This window comes from Protopterus annectens, chromosome 12.part0, assembly GCF_019279795.1.
Source record: "Protopterus annectens isolate FY-2018-M chromosome 12.part0, PAN1.0, whole genome shotgun sequence".
NCBI classification, from domain to species: domain Eukaryota; kingdom Metazoa; phylum Chordata; order Ceratodontiformes; family Protopteridae; genus Protopterus; species Protopterus annectens.
Window position 1 is genome coordinate 366,805,319 of NC_056746.1, and position 21,046 is coordinate 366,826,364.

General features: G+C 40.6%; 1 protein-coding gene across 10 annotated transcripts in view; it reads right to left on the reverse strand.

The window, feature by feature from the left end:
• The window catches only part of SNRNP25 (small nuclear ribonucleoprotein U11/U12 subunit 25), a 426,702-nt gene that overhangs the window by 387,709 nt on the left and 17,947 nt on the right, over window positions 1–21,046 (reverse strand). For 2 of the 10 annotated variants that reach the window (XM_044089461.1, XM_044089457.1), the window contains exons 2-3: window positions 20,414–20,486; window positions 8,984–9,082 (exon numbers count right to left, since the gene is read on the reverse strand). The exons of 3 other annotated variants lie outside the window; for them this stretch is intronic. The gene's annotated coding sequence lies outside the window, so the exon portion shown is untranslated. Of the gene's footprint in view, window positions 1–8,983; window positions 9,083–9,543; window positions 9,678–20,413; window positions 20,487–21,046 lie in introns of all 10 variants that reach the window. 5 more of the 10 variants (XM_044089462.1, XM_044089456.1, XM_044089459.1 and 2 more) reach the window with 4 other exon arrangements.

Sequence of the window (21,046 nt, forward strand, 5' to 3'; positions counted from 1 at the left end):
AAGTTATATGCTGTAAGCTTGGAAAACTAGAGGTTGCTGTTAATAATATGGCCCAAATGCAGCAATGTATTAACCAGAGGGGGCAGCAAATTATTCAAACTTCTCAGATATCAAAACTGCAAGAGAAACTTGTGGCAAATGAGTATGACATGGAAGTGCTAAAAAATTGTTATACTTGAGAAAGTTCAAGATTGCTTAAAAACAATAAATTAAATGGATTTTGTAACTCAAATGTGTAAGAAGAATTTGCAAATACTTGGTGTACCAGAAGAAGAGACAAGCCTTGCAACAAATTGATTGTTCAGTACTGGATGAAAACAACACAACAACAGAACTGAATAGATTTCAATAGACAGCAGTTCTTCAAAAGTCAGGTGCATATAAAATTTTTCCTAAGCCAAATGTAGTGAAGTTTGTTGCTCACATCAATGATAAGGAAAAAGAGAATTCTGATTGGGGATGCTAGGGTCTCCATTTACGTTAACCTTCCCTTTCAAGTAATTAAACAGAAAAATTATGGCGGTAGCATGTGAAGTCGTCTTCAATTTTCCAGCAAACGCAAGTGATTTTGAAATCAATTCTTATCACTTTTGATGCTGAATCCTGCCATGAATGGCTAACACTTGATTTAATGTATATTCTCTACATGGATTACCCAGGCTAGTTTGGATTATGTTTACAAACTTAGAACAACCCTTTTTTTTTCAACCTCTTTCCACATGGATGTGGTGATGGATGTCTATCCTCAGTTGGAAAATGAAAAGTGTGCTCCCCTGAGAAAAAAGGTATGTGATTTACAATATGCTTCAAATAATGTGTAAATATTAGTAGTGAATTTACTTTTTCTACATTAAAAATATTAAAATTTATACACAATTGTCATGAAGAAATATTTTTATTACAGGAAACACACAGTGACAGGCAATGTGAATACATATGTAGTAAATACAAGTGGCTTAAAGCAGTATACAACAATTTCAGCTCATCACAGTCTGCATGGGTAGCAAGTTTCATTAAGGGTGTCTGTCCATCTGAGGTTGTAATTTGTAGCCATGGGATAAAAGGAGGTATAACTGCCTTACCATTAAAAGTTGATAGCACTATGATAAACATAGGCTCTTCATATGGTCCCTTTGTACAATACCAAACTTTTTCAGATACTATTACAGAAGTCTTGCAAAGGTTAGGGAATATTTCAGTTATCACAGGTAAATGAAACTCCATATTTAATACAGAATGTGATCAAACACTCCTAGTTAGTAAATATGTGTATCAAACAATTCACGGCTAATTAATGTTGAGGTTTTTACCTCAAGAAGACGATGAATGGCATATGAAATCCACAAATGCAAGAGACTATACACCATTTCTCATGCTGCCAAATTTAGCTCTAGTAAAAAACAGCTGCTTTTCCAAACAGATTTTATTCAAGAATCTCCAAAAATAGTTACAACGATTGGTGGTTAAGCGCTTTCATCTGCTATCATCAGATTTCATCAGGCTCTGATGAAATCTGATGATAGCAGATGAAAGCGCTTAACCACCAATCGTTGTAACTATTTTTGGAGATTCTTGAATAAAATCTGTTTGGAAAAGCAGCTGTTTTTTACTCCTTCTCGGGTCAAGGGAGACCATTTCAGCCGGTTGTGTACATTTGGGTTCGTATTTCAGTGCTTTTGGAAATTTAGCTCTAGAACTGATTTATTATGTCCCAAGATTTAATTACAAAGTGTTGTTTTAAAAAACAAAGTTTGGCTCCCAGCTAATGATATGGCAATTTGCTGTGAATTAGCATTCAATGCATGTTTTAAGAGAAAAATGTATACTGATTGGTTTCTTAACACTGACTGTAGTGATGTTATTAGGAAAAGCTTTACTAAACACTGGGAACATAACGTGTGGAATTCTCTTTTACAGGTAAATGAGATGCATTTGAAGCTTATATTGCAGGACAAATTTTAACTTTTAATGTCTTTTATAAACAAAATTTACAGTACCTAAAACAACTAGATGAACAAAGACCGATTTTGAATAAGTTAATTGTAATTAACTATGATAAACATTTTAATTTACAGAAAACAAGGAAAGAAAAAATAAATTATGAAGTAAAACATTAATTTACAAAGAAAAACATTTTAAGAAAAAAGAAGTTATGTCTTACCATAACGTTCCACCTGTGATGTTGATCCTCGTTCAGTCATTACGCGTGGGTATCGGTTCTGACCTCGGAACCTAGCCAGCCATTTTCCAAGCTCGCGTCAGCCACAAACTCTCGAGCTAAGCTCTTACCCATAATTCCCCTCTCCCTGTTACCTCAGATTGAATTTGCAAGTCAAAAGAAGGCAGAGGCTACCTCTGGTCAACTGACCTATCTGAATCGGAAGGTGAGATCCACTATTAGTGTCAGGAGGGAGCTGGAGGGAGAGTCGTAATGAATGAATGAGGATCAACATCACAGATTGAACGTTATGGTAAGACATAACTTCTTTATCTGATGATGTTAATCCTCGTTCATTCCTTACGCATGGGACAGAGTCCCCAGTCCTCGTTCATTCCTTACGCATGGGACAGAGTCCCCAGCTACCTTATTACTTGGGAGGCCCTCATGGAAGGATGTTCCTGAGTACCATAGAGCCAAATGATGCTCTTCCCCTGGAAGCCAGATCTAATTTGTAATGGCTGATGAAGGTATGTAGTCTAGCCAACGTAGCAGCTGCACAAATTTCATGTAAAGAAGCTCTAGCATATAAAGCAGCTGAGGTTGCTACTGACCTAGTAGAATGAGCCTTGACAGTGGTAGTTAACTGAACATTATGCTTGCTGTAAATAAAGGTCATACAGTCTTTCAACCACTTAGCCAACGTGATCTTGGAAACGGCACATCCTAATCTAGGTCCAGAAAAAGCCAAAAAAAGCTGATCTGACTTGCGAGAAGCTTTAGTTCTGTCCAAGTAGAAACTAAGTTGTCTGTGAATGTCTAGGGTATGTAGGCAATACTCTCCTGTGTTTGAATGATCGGGAAAGAAAACTGGCAATTCAATGGTTTGGTTAATGGACATGTCAGAAATCACTTTGGGCAAAAAGGTAGGATTAGTTCTCAATGACACTCTGTCCTTATGAAAGGTCAGATATGGCTTCTTGATGCACAAGGCTTGAAGTTCGGAGATATGTCTGGCAGAAGTAATGGCAATTAAGAATAAAGTCTTCCAGGACAAATATTTGAAGTCGCAAGAAGAAGCTGGTTCAAAGGGTGACGTTGTCAAAGCTTGTAAGACTAAAGCCAAATCCCATGGTTGAGTGGGTTCTCTAAAGGGAGGTTTTAGATGAAAAACACCTTTTATAAAGGTCATGCATAATTTATGAGACATGAGAGGAGAATCCTGGACCCCATTGTGGAAATTAGAAATGGCGGCCAAGTGAACTCTGATCGTGGAAGCAGGAAGACCAGACTGGAATAAATCAGACAGATATTCTAGCACTACAGGCATTGGTGCTGAGAAAGGATCTTTCTTTTAGCCAGATAGTAAACCTCTTCCACTTGCTGAGGTATGTATTTCTGGTAGAGGACTTATGAGATGCAATGAGGATGTCACGTACAGGTAAGGATAGATCATTTGACCTGGCAATCACTGGAAATGAAGGAGGCAAGCTGTGAGCTTTAGGCTGTTTAGGTTGGGGTGAATCAGGTTCTGCGGATGGGAGATCAATTCTGGGGTTGGATCGAGAGTCCATGGTTGATCTAGCAGGTGAGGCCACAGGAAGGGGAACCAAATCTAATGAGGCCAAAATGACGCTATGAGGATTAATTTGCTCTTCAACCACTGGGCTTTCTTCAGGACCTGGGGAATGAGGGGGAGAGGAGGAAATACATGAACAAGAACTGAGGGCCAATTGTGGACTAGAGCGTTCCTGGGTGACTGTCCCCGAGGGGGAATCAGGGTGAAAAAATTGCTGCATTTGTAGTTGGTTTGGGAAGCAAAGAAGTCGCAGCAAGGAAGACCCCAGCGGTTGAAAATCTCTGCCGCTATCAAGGGATTCAGGGACCACTCGTGAGGTTGAAGAATGCACCTGGTGAGTCTGTCTGCTATCACGTTGGAACTCCCAGGAATGTGAGTTGCTATAATCTCATGGCCTCTCGGCAAAGGGGATAAGACTTCATTCCGCCTTGCTTGTTGATGTACCAGACCACCACAATGTTGTCTGATTGAATCGTAATGATCCTAGATGGCAACGGGATGAAATGCTTGCAACGCCAGAAGCACAGCCCTCAACTCCAGAACATTTATATGCAGATGGACCTCCATTTCAGACCACGTACCTTGGACAATCTTTCCCTGAAATAGGCCCCTCCCCACCTTATCAGGGAGGCGTCTGTGGTCACTGTGGCCATGGGCTGTTTGGGGGAGAAGGTATGGGACCATTGAAGCGGATTCCGAGACAACCTCCAATTTAAGTCCTGCTTGCACCTGTGAGTTATCCGAATCTCGGCTAAAGGAGGGAGCTGAAAGGGGTACCACTGAGTGAGTAGTAACCACTGTAGAAGCCTCATGTGAAACCTGGCCAGGGGAACAATTGTAATGGAGGCTGCCATGGAACCCAACAGCTGTAGAACCGAGTGAGCTGAGGATTTCTCCTTTGAGATGATTGGAATCAACTGTTGTCTCAATCTTTGAATTCTGTGCTCCAGAATGGATGCTCTGTAGTTCTTTGTGTTCAGGAGGACCCCTATGAACTCTGTGGATTGAGATGGGGCGAGATTGGATTTTTGCCAATTTATGGTTATGCCTAGCCTTTCTACGGTATTAAGAGAGAAAGCCAGGGCTTTTTCTAATAGATGACTGGTGGAGGCGGTGATGAGCCAGTCGTCTAAGTATTGAAAAATCTGGAATCCCTGTAGTCGTAGGAACACTGTGATGACTGCCATGCACTTTGTGAACACTCTGGGGGCTGTAGAGAGTAGGAAAAGCAGTACTCGGAACTGATAATGACTGGTTCCTGCACAGAAGCGAAGGAATCTCCTTGACTGTTTGTCCACTTTTATGTGGTAGTATGCGTCTTGAAGATCTATAAAGCACATCCAATCGTCTTTTTCCAAAAGTGGGAAGATAGACTGTATAGTGACCATCCGGAATTTCTGTGCCTTTACAAATTTGTTTAACACACTAAGATCCAAAATTGGTCTCCAGTCCCCGGTCTTTTCTGGCACCAAAAATAGTCTTGAGTAGAATCCAGATCCTATCTGGTCTGGTGGGACTGTTTGGATGACTCTTTTGCTTAGCAGCTTTGCAATCACTAATGCTGCCTGTACCCTTTGACTGGATGGCACGTCGGGTAATTTACTTAAGGTGGCGGGATAAAGATGGAACGGGATATGGTAACCTCTGGTTATTATCTTCTGTACCAAAGAATCGGTGGTGACGGTTAGCCAGGCAGAAGGGTACAAAGAGAAATGACCCCCAACCACTTCCAGAGGAAAGCAGTTGGGCCAGTTGTCAGGAGTGCTGGTAGGGTTGGCCAGTGAAAGAATCCCTGGAACCCTGGTTACGCGGACCTCTTCTGCCCCGAAAGGGGAGTCTTCCCTGAGAATTTCCCCCTCTGCCTCTAGGGGAACAATCGGCCTGTGTGTCATGGAAGGAGCCCTGAGATTTTTTGTGCCATATCTTCCCACTCTTTTTGCTTCTTGAGAAAGCCCATTGAGGGGAAGAATAACGGACACCCATGGCAGAAAGGGTCTTACCAGCCTGTTCACATCTAGGCAGTGTGCTTTTAACTTTGGGACCAAACAACGAAGAGGCTTCAATTGCAGCGTTGATAAAGGAAGCCTTGAAGGGTTCCGCAAAATCACACAAGTGCATCCAGGCAAGTTGTCTCAGAACAACGCCTGCACCCGCTGCTCTAGCTGCTCCTTCTGATGCGTGAGAAATGAGACGCATGGAGGAGTTAGAAATAGATTCAATGGCGGCTAATTGAGAGGCCACTTTGTCATGGACCTCACAGACACAGCACCAGCCAAAGTTTCAGAGAAATCAGAAATTAAGTCTCTTTGAATCCTGGTAAAATGTGCCATATAGTTCAGAGCCAGGATTGCAAAGGTCCATGATGCAAAGGTACGCTTCCCAATTCTGTCCAGAGCCTGAGACTCTCTGTTGGGCGGATGAACAGTCTGGCTTTCGTCGTCCGCCAGGTCCTTTTTAGTTGTGGCCGCCACCACCAAGGCATCTACTGGAAGACGTTTGGACCAATGGGGGTCGCTCTCAGAAGTGGACAAAATTTTATCTGGCCTCCGAGGAGTGGCCTCAACTGTGTCAGGAGCCTTCCATGCACGCTGCATGACGAGCCGGACCAGTTCGTAGACAGGTGGAGTAACCCAGGAGGTAGGGGGCTGGGCACAAAAGGCCTGTAGGAACACAGAGTCTTCAGAGGTTAGGTTAGAGGGCTGCCAATCACCTCTCTGTTTCAGGATTTCTAGGATATCTCCGAAGGATACCTCAGCGGGTGACCTAGAGGACCCTTCCCCATCATCCAAGTCTGTGTCTTCGTCTAAGAGGAAACACATGGACTCTACTGAGAAGTCCCTCACCGAAGACTTTCGATGAACTTCCTCAGAGGGAGGAACTGGGGAAGACAGCTCAACAGGGGCCTCCTGTGGGGGTAAGTCCTGAGGCTCTCTTGCCCGGTGTTCTTGTGTAAAAAGCAGAGGCACTGATAGTATAGAAACGTCAGCCGACGGAATAGTCTTCTCTTGACTCGGAGTCCCTGGACGGCTGCGGAATGCTGAAGAAGGGGCGCCACAGTTAGTGTCCTGGGTAGTGGCAAGAGAATCCTGCCACAAAGGCAACTAAGGCTCCTTAGTGAGATCCAAAAGGGGAACCGCAGGTGAAGACTGTGCTATAGTAAGGGGCTTCCAAGGCAGTGATGGGGGCTCTGATGAAGAATGGTCACCTCCCGAGGAAGTACAGGTCCTGGGAGGAAGAATACCTCTAGCCAGAAGCAATTGATCCACAAGATGCAGCACACTGTGTTCAGTTCGGTGCCCACAACGGTGGGAGTTTATACCGCAAAAAGAGGAGTTGGCATGGCCTGAACAACAGTAGTGTGCCCCGAGGGAACCACTGGTGCCGAAGGTAATGTCTGCACTGACTAGGTCGGTACTGAAGTGGTAGCTGGCGGTGTGTTGACAGTCTGCAACAGAAAGGGAATGGTCAGTGCCAAGCGAGTAGTCGGCGCCGAATCGGTCTGAACCGAGAGGGATACTGGCGTCGACACACCTATTGGTGCCGACAAAAACTGTATGGACTGTACTGTCGGTGCCGATGAAGGAGTCTGAACTGAGGAGCTCCTCGGTTCCGACGCTGTATGAGGCACACTACTCAGTGCCGAAAAAGTAGATGGCACTGATGGACTCGGAACCGAATAACTAGGCTCTGAAACTGTCAATGCCAAAGAGGCCAAATCCGTAGTGGAAAGCTTAGATTTTTAGGTCTCAGTTCCATAGGGCCTCCAGCTGGAGAGGATGAAAGAGACTTAGATTTTTTATAATCCTCACTCCTTTTCTTGTGGGAGCTTGGAGGGGATGAGACCTCCGTCCCAGAAATAGCCTCTGAAAAGGAAGATTTAAGTAGCCCCTTCAAAATCAACTTATTCTTTCTTTCAATGGCAGTCCTATTAGTGAAATTCTTACAAGTCCCACAAGGCGGGTCAACTGTTAAATGAGGCACACCCAAACAATAAACACATAAAGAATGTGCATCAGAGACAGGCAATTTATGGCCACAATCCACACATCTTTTAAAACCTGGACTGCCTTTTTTATCTGTCATAGTAAAGAAAGGGAAAGAAGGGTTACCAAAAAGGAATTACCCGAAGTTAAGGTCCAGAAAGATTTACCAACGATGGTAAAGGAAAGAAATACCTCATCAGTAAGAGAAAAAAAAAAAAAATAAGAGCACAAGGAGTAGTCGCAAGGTGCGATAAGGTAAGAGATAACTAAATAACTACTTTTTTCCTCAAAAACTTTAGTCAATTTTTTGAAAAGATCAAAAATGTGTACTTAGCTCAACAGAAGTAGCCTGACACGACCTAACTGCGACGCGGCAAACAAAATCTGAGCTAACAGGGAGAGAGGCATTATGGGTAAGAGTTTAGCTCGATTGTTTGTGGCTGATGCGAGCTTGGAAAATGGCCGGCTCGGTTCCGAGGTCGGAACCGATACCCATGTGTAAGGAATGAACGAGGATTAACAAATCAGATTTATACTTGCATAATGATAAGATTGGCACATTGCTTGCATCTGCGTTTTGAAATAATCAACATAAAATAGCATCATGTGTTAAAGAATTTTGATGAAGGGATGTTCAAACAAGAAGGTATTTCAGATATCACGTCTATTACTTTAAGCAGATTTACAATTCTAATTGGTTCTTAGACGAAGATAAATTTGAAAACCAGATTAAAGAACTCCAAAAAAATATTTCACTGACTTTGAATTTAATATATGTTATGTAGATTTTTATTATGTAGAGTTTTAGAGTTTTGTAGTATTTTGGGTCTTTTAAATATAAGCTAGCCCCTTATTTGCTCCTGATAATAAAATACATTGATTCCTAACTGGCTAATCCCAACATCAATGTAAGAAGCTGAATTTGTCCTATAAAAAGGAACATAAACATTGTTGTTTGCTAGGACATTATCAACTAACAGCAATATTAAACATTATCAAATGTTTGCATGACTTATTAATAAAAAACTCATTGATCAACTCAGCCATATATTAACATAGCCTCAATTTGGCTTCTGCCCTGTTATATCTGTGGAAGAAGCAAATAAGTGCTTACAAGCCATCATTTTTAATAATAAGAGTACTCATAATAGAAATAATCAGCTTAAGTTAGATGCTTCTAAAGCTGTTGACCTGTTAAACAGAATGTACATTTGGAATGCTCTCAAATATTATGCCCTTACACAAAAAAGCAAATATGCTTACATTAAAATCCATGTTGATCACCATGAGACATTCAGTAAATCCACTGGAGTAAGATAGAGATACCAATGCTCTGCTACTTGCTCTTGCAGTTAACCTAGTCTTAAAATACATCAGTTAGTCAATGATACATTTATAACCGAAAATAATCTGATGTGCATAAGCAATATTGGTAAGCTTATGTTAAAAACAATAGAAAACAGTTGTTTTTTTAAAGTCCAGGACTTTGGTGGTTATGAAATAAATTCTAAGAAATCAGACCAATTAGATTTAAATGGAAATATACAGATGTTGAGTTAAGCTCAACTCAAGAAGAGATTCCAACTGTTGTTATTCTTTTTGGAATTACTTATTCTATTAACTACAATAAGACAACAGCTGAAACAGAAGATATAAAATAGGCTGAATTCTTTGAAGGCTAATTAACTACATGAATTAACCCAAAGAAAATGTAAGTAAAAATTCTTCCTATAATATTATTTCCATTATAAAACATCCCAACCTTGCAATCATTATCGTGTTATAACAAAACATAACAACTTAATTATTATTTATTTACTGACCTTTGATTATCAGAAAAGTCTGAATGGGTAGGATCCAATTTTCAGAGGAGGCTACTGAGAGGGGTCTCCGTGGATACCTCGGTCATTTGTCTGTTCTTCTATTGATCAAGGTGGGGTTGCTATACTAAATATTACTGATTACATATCTGTCTGGTCATTATCATAATTAGCATTTAATATACACAAAAATACTCATATACTTGCATTAAACATTAATTAAATACACATATTTGCCTCTGATGCCCCCTATATGATCAGAAAAGTACAAATGTGTTCTCATAACATTTTACATCTTATTGCAAAGAAAATATCTGCTTGTGCAATGACAGAGACCTGGTTCAAGGCTCCAGAGAGCACCCCTGCATTACCAGGCTATAATTCATACCACACCTTTCAGTCACCTAACCTGGACCGAAACACTAAGGCGGAGGCATGTCCATATTCATTAAGGATATCCACACCTCCAGGCTAGCTGCTCAGCATAATGTATCCGATATTATCAAAGTGCAACTAACTCTGGGCAAAACTGCAATCCAAATTGTAACTTGCTACAGATCCCCCACCATGCCCCAGGATTCCCACTCCTCATTTCTTGATACACTGGAAATATTAGGGTACAACCTAACATCCTAATAATGGGCAATTTCAACTACCCCACCATTAACTGTGAAACTACTCGTACCGACTCTTTTGCTCAATGTTTTCTGGAATTCATAAATTCCAATGCATTGGATCAACTTATCCACACCGCCACCAGGGGCAGCAATATCCTAGACCTGGTCATTACCAACATGGGCGACCAGTGTTACGCACCAGAGGTCAATTCCTCGTTGCTCAGATCCGACCACAAGCTAATCAGCCTAGACATCCACATCCCGCCCCCACCCCCCATCAGGGAAACCACCGTAAAAAATGTCTCCAAAGCCAAATTCACACTTCTTAAGACAGAAGTGGCAAACTTCACGACACCCATGCAGACAGACAATAGAGGTACGACTGCTAAATCCTACACAAATGCACTTTATAAGCACTTACCATGATTGCATGGATCGTGCCATCCCTAACAGAACCAAGAAGCTATCCTCCAAAAAAAGGAAGCCAATCTGGTGGTCCCCTGCATAAATAAACTCTACAACAGAAGAAAGAAACTGTTGCAAAAAAAAAGTAAAATCCCATGACAGGAAGAACCCCCTGGTCAGCCTCAGTGAGAAGCCGAGATCCCTCATAAAATTCTGCAAAGGTAGTTCTAAAGACAACCACAAAGCATCCTATAGCTATGTCAAGAATCTCAATGGCAACACTTAGATCTGCTCTGAGTTACAGCACAATGGCACTAAATATACAGAACCAACTGATATTGCCAACATCCTGGCGGATAGGTTCAGTGCTAACTTTACCCCCCACCCCCTAAAGGGCCTATCTTTATACCAGAAAAATGTAAAGTTCCTGCAATCACAGCTGCACAGGTAAAAGACAAGAACACAGCATCCATGGGACCTGACAACATCCCTGGCTGCGTTCTACATGAACTACAGAATGAACTGGCACCCCACCTAAGCACCATGTTCAATCATAGCCTCACCTCAGGCTTTGTGCCCACTGAATGGTGCACAGCGATGGTTATCCCACTCCACAAATGGGGCACCACTACAGACCCTGGGACCTATCGCCCCATTAGCCCAACGAGCCTGGTCTGCAAGGCCATGGAACGTATCATCATGGAACTTATTGGTAATCTCCAAACTCTGGATCCCACACAGTTCGGGTTTGTAAAAGGCAGATCATGTCTCCTAAACTGGACTGACTTCTTTGAAGCAGTCACCAAAGCCATAGACAAGGGTAAGATGATTCACACAGCCTATTTAGATATTGCCAAGGCTTTTGACACCATCCTCCACTCTGAAATTATAGATAAACTCACTAAACTAGGTATAAATCCCTATGTCACAAGATTGGTTGCCAACTGGCTCACTGACAGAACCTGTGAAAGTAGCAGACTCCAAATCCGACTTCAAACCAGTGACAAGTGGAGTACCACAGGGTTCAGTCCTGGGTCATCTCCTGTTTGGTATCTACTTTGAAGACGTACAGGCTAACATAGAAGGTCTTTGGCTAACAAAGTTTGCAGATGAATGCAAACTAGGAGCCATAATTGAAACTCCTAACGATGTGGACATCCTACAAAAGGGTGTCACTGAGACAGACGCCTGGTGTCAAAGTCATGGCCTCAAGCTCAATGACAAAAAGTGCACTGTCATCCCTTTGGTAAAAACTCTGTACCCATGAGCTACCACATAGGTGGTACTCTACTTAACACCAAAAGTGTGATAAGAGACCTTGGGACACAGGTGGACAGTAGTCTCTCCTTTGATAATCACATTGCCACAGTAGTCAGGAAATCTCTCTGCATGGCACACCTCATCACAAAAGGTTTCTCATACAGGAAAAAAAAAAAAAAAAAAAAAGAGGTCATTGTTCCCCTCTACTCGTCACTCATTAGACCCATTATAGAGTACAACGCCTCTTTTGGTATGTACCTCACAAGACATCTACAACAACTGGAAAGACCGCAGAAATACCTAACAAAGAGGATTATCGGCCTCAAACAGATGCCCTACGCAGACTGTCTCAAAAAACTCCAGCTTTACTCCGTCGCATATCGCAGAGGTGATCTCTGCCTAACATACAAAGCTATGTCAAACCCACAGCTGTTGGACATGCTCCACTTAAAGAAATCCCAATACCTCCAAGCTACACGCTCTAGTGACCTAAACCTTGTCAGCACAAGAAAGAGAACTTGGCTGGAGGGATAGATTCCTGTCCCAGAGACTTCCCATACTCTGGAACAAACTACCTATCTATATCAAACAAAGCTCCTCATTAGCACTCTTCAAGAAAAATCTTGATGACTGGATGGGAAATAGGAAATTCACCCCAGAGATCACCTCTGTGGCTCTGCTCAACAGGGGCATAGGAAAATAATTTTCTTGGGTGGCAAAAGCCAGGGTACCTTTTTGGCTAGGCTTGTATAGGCCATAGGGCCAATAGCCTAGTACCTACCTATGAACTTATGAACCTATGAGTGGATGTTCCTTGGGAACCTTAAGATGATTTATATATATATATATATATATATATATATATATATATATATAAAATATTACTTTTACTTTGAAGCTGTCACATAGCAAGAGTACAAAACTAATAAAAGGAGGGTGAATTACCCCTTTGACAGATTATATAAAATAGTTACACCATTCTTTGAGAGGCCTGTTAAAATTGGTAACAAGAGAGTACATTTCTGATGAAATCAATGAAAATATTTGACAAGGAAGATGTGAATTCAGTAGTAGGAACTCTGAGAATTTACATATTATTCCCCAAGGTACAATAAAAAAAGTATATTTTGCATTTAATTGAGAACTTTGACCCAGATTCAATAACTATTTCACAATATGCCCCAATAATTACCAAGATAAAAGTGCAGGGTAATGAGGTAAAGATGAAACACTTGTGCTTCTTTGCTGTTAAAAGGTGACAAATTCAAGGAATAGGTAGTGGAAATTATTAAGAGAGACAGAAAGCACTCAGGATAGCTACTGAGTTGGATAACAAAAGGTGGAGTGTAAAAAACAGGGTAGAAATAAAAAAAAAAAAGATATGATTAAGAAATAATAATTATTTAGACAGAATAAGGAGAATCTCGCAGAACAAGAAGAGATGCAAAAGCAGAATGCTAAAGAGGAAATAAGGGAGTAAATACCTAATATGCATGAACTTAGAAAAACTACTGTTTTTGATAACTCCAGAGCACAAAAACTTTTAGCACAATTAGTTGTTGACAAACTTAGGGAAACTATAACAAAAAATAATCAGAGATCCTGTAGGAGGTTTTAAGAGATATTTTGGAAATTTTATGAAAATTGGTATAAAGCACAGAATTGAGGAAATCAAGGGAAAAGCACAAATGGAAATATTTATGGAAGCCTTAAATATGCCAAGGTTAGAGGTAGATGAGGATCAACAATTAAATAGTCAAGAGGTGAGGAGATAAAAAGGTGATGCATAACCAATCTGTAGGAACGTCTCTAGGAACAAATGGTATTTTGGGGAAAGTTTGGAAACTAAGAGGGAGAAAAGTGATAAAGCAGATATGTAGCTAGCTCAACCAGCAGCCTGTGCCGGTACCATGAACCACCGTCCCACTGCCTCAACAGCTCTTCAAGTGAAGGAAGAAAAATACTTTGCACCAAGGGCAGTTGACCCTCTTGCCCTGTCCTAGTTACACTACTACTATGATAAAGATCTGAAAAACTTTGCACCAAGGGCAGTTGACCCTCTTGCCCCATCCTATTTACGCTACTGTGATAAAGATCTGAAAAATTTTAACAGTATTTTAAAAGGAGGGGAAGCAGCAACATCCTGGAAAAAAAGCTGTGGTGGCTGTAATGCCTAAACTAGTAAATACCTATCAGATCCAGCTTCATATAGGCACGCTTCAACTTTAGGTGATGATTATATTTATGGCTTTAATGGCTAAAAGAATGGCAAGGATGTTGCCAAAATTGACAGATACATATCAATGTGGTTTTGTGGAGGAAGGGCAAATATTTGAAAACATTAACAGAATTATGATCCAGAGTGAAGCAGAATGTAAGAAATGACAGCTCCTGTTGGCAGGTCTTGATACAGAGAAAACATTCAACAGAGTAAGCTGGGAATTTATGAGGACAGAAATGGGAGCATTTGCATTTCCTGATCTAATTAACCTCATTATTGTGAGAATATATGATGAATTTGAAAGAAAAATCAAAGTGGGAGAGTTCCTCTCTGAAACACTGCGTCTGAACAGAGGAACCAGGAAGGGTTATCCTATTTCTCCTTTTATTTGTGTTACATTTAGAACCACTGACAAAGAAAATAAGGGACTCTGGTATTATATTCAAGACAAATTGGATTTATTTGCAGATGATATTATTTTGTACCTGATGGAACCAGAAAAGGGCATCTCAATATTGTGGACAATTCAGTTTTGCATTTTTTCGGTATTTAAAATGATAAAACAAAAGGCTATAGCTGTAAACTACATACCTACATATGAAATTATTCAGCAATACCCATATTTATGAGGACATAATAAAATGAAATATTTAGGACCATGGGTTAAAAGGACACTGTTATGGCAGATAAGGATATTTGGCAATAGACTAAACAAAAGATTAAAAAAAAGAAAAAAAAATGGAGAATATGGAAGCTTGTTCTTATGAATATTGATAACACGATACAATATCAGTAAAAATGTTTTTAGTCCTTTTAGTTTTAAACAGGTTAACCAGAGGAGAAGTTGTGGATAGTAATTAATAAAGAGTTGAAGGACTGTGTCTGAGAGGGGAAGAGTCAAGTGGGCTAGCTTGATCTTTCCAATACAACAAGATTATTTAGGATTACCTTATTTGAAGGGATATTTTGAGCTACACAGTTAAGGCTCCTGTACACAACACAAACAGAAAGTTGCACTTCAAAGTGAAAAGTGCTGATGGGGAAGCGGTTTGGGGGGGGGGTCAAGAAATAATGCAATTTTAGATGCAGATCCTTAAGGAGAATAACAACACTCATACAGAATATTATATTCAGATGGAGAAAGGAGATTCTGTTGACAGGAATGACTGCAATAAGAGGTGCACAGAATAGGCAAGAGGCAGCTGGAATTTATTGGAGGAAGCTGGCACAGGAAACAAGGTACTGGGAGCAAATAATTAGACAAAGAGAAGTAAAAGAATGGGAAGAGGCCAAGAAGTCAGTTGGCCTGAAGGCTAGAGGCCTTCCCTGGCAGGGATTGATAGAGTACAGGCAAAGAGAATGGGATAGCAGAATCCTAAATGAATGACCTGCACTAGCGGAGTTTTTAGTTGAATGTACAACAGAAGCTGCTGTTAACAATGGATAATTAGTATGGCATATAAAATACTGCACAGTAACTATAGAAATCCATCAGAGGTCAGAAAGACTGGGAAGAGAGATTATATAAGCAATCCACAAAGAAACAATGGGAGAATATATGTAAGGCTCCCAAATATGCAACAAAGTCTCAAATATTTAGGAATTTTGCTTCAAAGTGTTTGCATAGGTACTTTTATACCCCAAGTAGACTCCAAAGAATTTTTCCTCAGGTAGATGGCAAATGTTGGAGGTGTAATGGGGAAGAAATGGATAGCTTGCAGGATATGTTTTTGGAGTGTAAGCAGTTGGCAGACTTAAAAAAAAATCCCTACAGAGTACTCTGTTAGGAGTACTGGGCAAGCAAATGAGTATAACTAAAGAAATTATTATTTTTTTTAGTTGGGATACGTCATAGTAAGGCCTCATTAAGTTTACTTCTGGTGGCTGCCAAAAACGTCATTACCAGAAATAGAAATCAAAGTCTAAACCAACCAAACTTGAAATAGTGAAAATTGTAAACAGAGATAAATGAACGAGAAGTGGGATCTTCAGAAAGGGGTAGAAGTATGCGATAGCCCTCCTCTGAGCCAGTAATCAAGCAAACCTAATCTTCAACACTGACACAGGTGGTGAATGTTCACTTAAAACAAAAATGGATACACACAGTATTTTCAGATGCAGCTCTCTGCACCAAGCACAATTTCCCTTAAGAGCACACAGGGAGCACACACCAGACCTAAGGCTAGACTTCCTCTCCAGGCTCCAAAACCAAATAAGACTCTACATTTCTCTATGCAGAAACCAGTGCTCTGTATCCCTGTTCCAAGTAGCTGACACACACACTTAGATTTGATTACACACACACACAAACACAAACCTGGGAAAGGCTGGCACAGATTTACCTGCTATACTATCTCGACCCAGACTACAAGGTAGATTGGCTGCCACCAGCCAGCTACTTTAAGGCTATTCCCAGGGTACCCGATTACTCTTAATAAAACTTAATACTATACAGTGAGCAGGGGATTAACAGATTGTGAGACATCAAAAGTTACTCGGCAAGGACAAGTCCCATTTTAGCCCCCACAGGAGCATAACTGCTGAAACAAGAACTGGAAAGTATATTACAATTGTGTCTTTAAAAGGTAGAAGGTAGGAGCAAGACAGTACAAGGATGTGACACAAAATGACAAGAACCAGATGTGAGAGGGAATCTGGAGAAAGGAAATGGAAGAAACTTAATAAAAGATGAGGGGGATCTAGAAACTGGCAAAAGAAAATATCAGAGACAAGATAGTGACAGGAAGGATAAAGAAAGACTCAAAGGAGGTAGAGAATGGAGGGCAGAAAAGCAGAGGACAGAAAGGAAGCACAAGGAAAATAAAGGGAAAGGAAACAGTACAAAACGTCAGCTAGGGTTGGGTACAGGAAGGTGGCAAGGGCACTGGAAAGATAAAAAAGACAATGTTTCATAGCTGGAGGAGGACATCTGAAGAGATTCCCAGCAGTACCCAAGGACTAGGCAGAAAAATATCAGAGGTGAAGTGCTAGTACTTATCTGAGAGATCAAAGGAATCAGGATGAGAGAGACCAGGGCAAAGTCAAGAAGGGATGGAACGTAGAAATCCAAGGCTAAAGTCTTTTTAAATATAGGGCAAGCGATTTTTTTTAAATACAGGGTAAGCAAAGCCAGAAAAGGTATGCAGGGAGTTATTTGGAGATAATGGTAAAACAAGACAGTGGAGCAGGTGAAAGAGAGAAGCAAAAAAGTGGGAGCCCAACAATTTATTTGTAGTTAAGTTACTAGGAGGAAAATAGACCAGCTGGTGCACTAAGAGGCCACCCACTGCAAATGTGCAAATGTCTTAAATGACAAGTCGCTAAAGGACAAAATTAGAGAATGGGCAGGGTAAAAGTTGAGTGGTTACCATGAATCACCTCAATATGCACAAAGTAGAAAGTATATTCTATCATTCCATATCTAGGGTGGTCAGATAAAACATGTTCATTGAGATACTTGACCTAGAGTCTGGCAGCACAGCGAATTAAGACTATGAGCTGTTAATCTGCTTCCTGTGTTCCAAGGTTAGATTCTATCATCCTTTACTTGTTTATTGTGAGTCCTTGTGAAAGTCACTTAACCATACAATGCTTTGGGGCAGTCGAGAAACTGGGCTGGGTACCTAAATTCCAACTAGATGCGATAAAAAATCTAAAAGGGAATCCATCCTTGACTGGATCCTAACTAACAACACCACATTGTACCCTCACACAGGCAGTCTCCCAGACACCTTAAGTGACCACAACATAATATACTTTATATGTAGTAGAACAAGCATATGCAAAACCACGAACTATATATCCACTAGAAATACAAAAAAAATCTCTCCTGAGGTCCTCAACACTTTACTCTGTAACTGTGACTGGACCCCCCTAAAAACCCTCCCATTTGACCAGACTGTAGCATATTTCAACAAAACATTTCTACAACACCTAGACACTGTCACTCCATTGTGCAAAATCAAGGTTAGAACCTCTACAAACCCCTGGCTCAGTAAAGAAACCAAACAAATCCTCAAGTCCAGAGACACTGCCTGGCTTTACTATCAAAAAAACAAAGAAACACAAAGCCTAACTAAGTACCAAGAACTGCGCAACCGTGCAAAAAAATGCATTAGGGTGGACAAAAAATCCTACTACATAACATTACAAACTAAATACCAACACAACCTGCAAAAATTTTGGAAAAATGTAAACCAGCTACTAAAATCCACCCAAAAGGCTACCCCCAAACCAACCACCCCTGACACTAAAGTTCCCATCGAAACACAATTCAACTCCCACTTTGTGAACTCAATTCTATCCTTGGTATCACAGGACAGTTCCTTCCTCACTATCCCCCCCCAACACAAATAACACTAATACAAGCTTTACCCTCAAAACAGTTTCCACCACTTCAATCAAAAGCATGCTCTCCAAACTAAAAACCTCATCAACAGCAGCCGACCTACTCCCCAGCTATTTCTTGAAACTCACAGCAGATGCTATTGCTATCCCAGTCTCCACTCTCAAAAACAGATCAATTGTTGAAAACTATGTGCCCAAACTCTGAAAACATCCTATGTTACACCCATACATAAAGGCGGGACCTCCACTGAACTTAATAACTACAGACCCATTGCTTTACTCTCCCCCCTGGCCAAAATCCTAGAAAAATTCATCCATACCCAGATGCTAAACTATCTCCTAGACAGCAACATCCTGTCACCTACTCAGCATGGTTTCAGACCTGCCCATAGTACCACTACAGCCCTCCTCTGCTTCACAGACACAGTAAACCATCTCAAAAATGAAGGCCTGCAGGTGTCAACTCTTTTTTTGGATATGTCCAAAGCATTTGACACAGTCTCAAACCAAATCCTGCTAAACAAACTAAACCAATATCATCTATCAAATTCCACTCTTACCTGGTTCCAAAGCTACTTAACTGACAGGTACCAAGCTGTGAAATGGGAAAATTCTCTCTCTCCTCAGCTGCCCATAACTATAGGAGTTTCACAGGGTTCTATCTTAGGACCACTACTATTCACAGTCTTCACAAATGACCTCCATACCTCCCACACAGCATGCATCTATAATTCAGTATGCAGATGACACTACCTTAATCTGTGCTGCACAAAACATTCCCACCCTCGTGCAAACAACTCAACTAGCATTGTCTGACGTTAAAAACTACCTTACCAAAGCCCAACTTATCCTCAATCCAAAGAAAACTCAGCTTATGATTATAACCAGTTCTAACAAAAACACTAACAGTCAATTCACTAGCTACTCCACAAATGCTACTCCAATTGCTTCAGTGGCAAACGCTAACCTACTGGAAATAACCATAGACTCCCACCTAAAATCTGATAGTCATCTCAACTTAACTATTAAAAAAGTACATGCCAAACCCGGGTCGCTTTACCGTATCAAACCATTTCTTACCAACAACACAAGATCAGCCATTGCTCGCTCCCAACTTCTATTCACCCTACTCTATGCATCTCCCATTCTGACTAATCTCAACAAAACTGAACTAAGCAAAATGGAAGCCTGCTATAACAGAATTGCCCGCTTTGCTGCAAATTGCTCATATAGAACTCATCACTGTACTGCTTTGAGACAACTCCACTGGCTTGAACTGCCCAACCTCCTAACCTACAATCAGCTCTGCCTCTGTCATTCTATTACCTCCCCAATAAGTGTCCTGCCCTCAAAAACCTAGTATAACATCACTCAGCCAAAAGGCCTCTTAGATCATCAAGCAAACTACTACTAGAAGTCACCAACAGTTACAATAGCTTTGGAGATGTACTATATAGTAGTTCAGTGGCTAAAAAATGGAACTCTGTCCCTACTAGCATTCAAAACACATCATCCAAAGCCTCCTTTAAAGACCTCATCAGGCAACATATCAAGCAAAGTTGGCAGTGCCACGATTGCTCCCCAGGCTAGTGAAAGCAGATAACACATACATACAAAATCTAGAGCACTTGATAATAATTTTCAATCTTACTCACAAACACTGACTAATCTACAATGTATGTACTGTACCTGTGTACTATGTATGTATTCTACCTATGTTCCAAATTTCAGCTGTACACCACAAATCTATTAATTACCTTTATTTTTAAAATTAATTTTTTTTTTGTTCTCTCCACTGTAACTGTTTATGTGCCGCATACCACTGTAAAAACATGTCTCCTGTAATTTGTGTGTATACTGATCATGTCTAAATAACTAAATGTGTCTGTAATTTTTCTTTGTGGAGCTTTTCTCCCCGGGCCTCTGCTGAAAAAGGGCCTTTTCGGCTCAGTCAGACACTCCCGGTTAACAAATGTAAAATAAATAAATAATTGGTTTCCTGGATCACATTCCGAGTAATTACCTGTGAACCTAGAAGTGCTCACACATGAGGCAATAGCTGGAACCAGGAAAGGGAGAAGGCTTGATCTTGCACTCTGCAAAAAGACAAGGTGAGAGATACATAAGAAAGAGTTGCATTAAAACAATAGCTGCATAACAGTGTAGTTCATAGTGTCCCATGGCAAAGAAGCTTGAGGCTGTCAAAAAAACTGGAGCATGAGTTTACTGGGTGGGGGGTGGAGATGGCAAAGCAGACAATTTTGTAGGCAAGAATATCCTTACTCAATTCCTGCTAATAAACTTCCTTACCCACCTCAGCATCTTCCCAATAGTTAATCTCAACCTCTTTACTATCAAATCTTTTTTTTACTTATGTTTTTCTTGATTACATCTGCTTATACCCTTCCTCCTCTATGTTCTGTTCCTGCTCTAGTAACATCCTACCTCATTAATGTCAATGCACATATATATCACTGGTCGTGTATTTCAAGCTATTACATGTCTTTGATTTATGTAAAATAATATAACTTCTAAAGTACATAATAAACATCTTTACTATTTGTCTCAATACTACCTGCAAAGTAATGCTTAAAATGCATCATTTTTATTGCTGTTCATTGTAAATATGTACTTATGCGGAGCTTTTCTCCCTGGG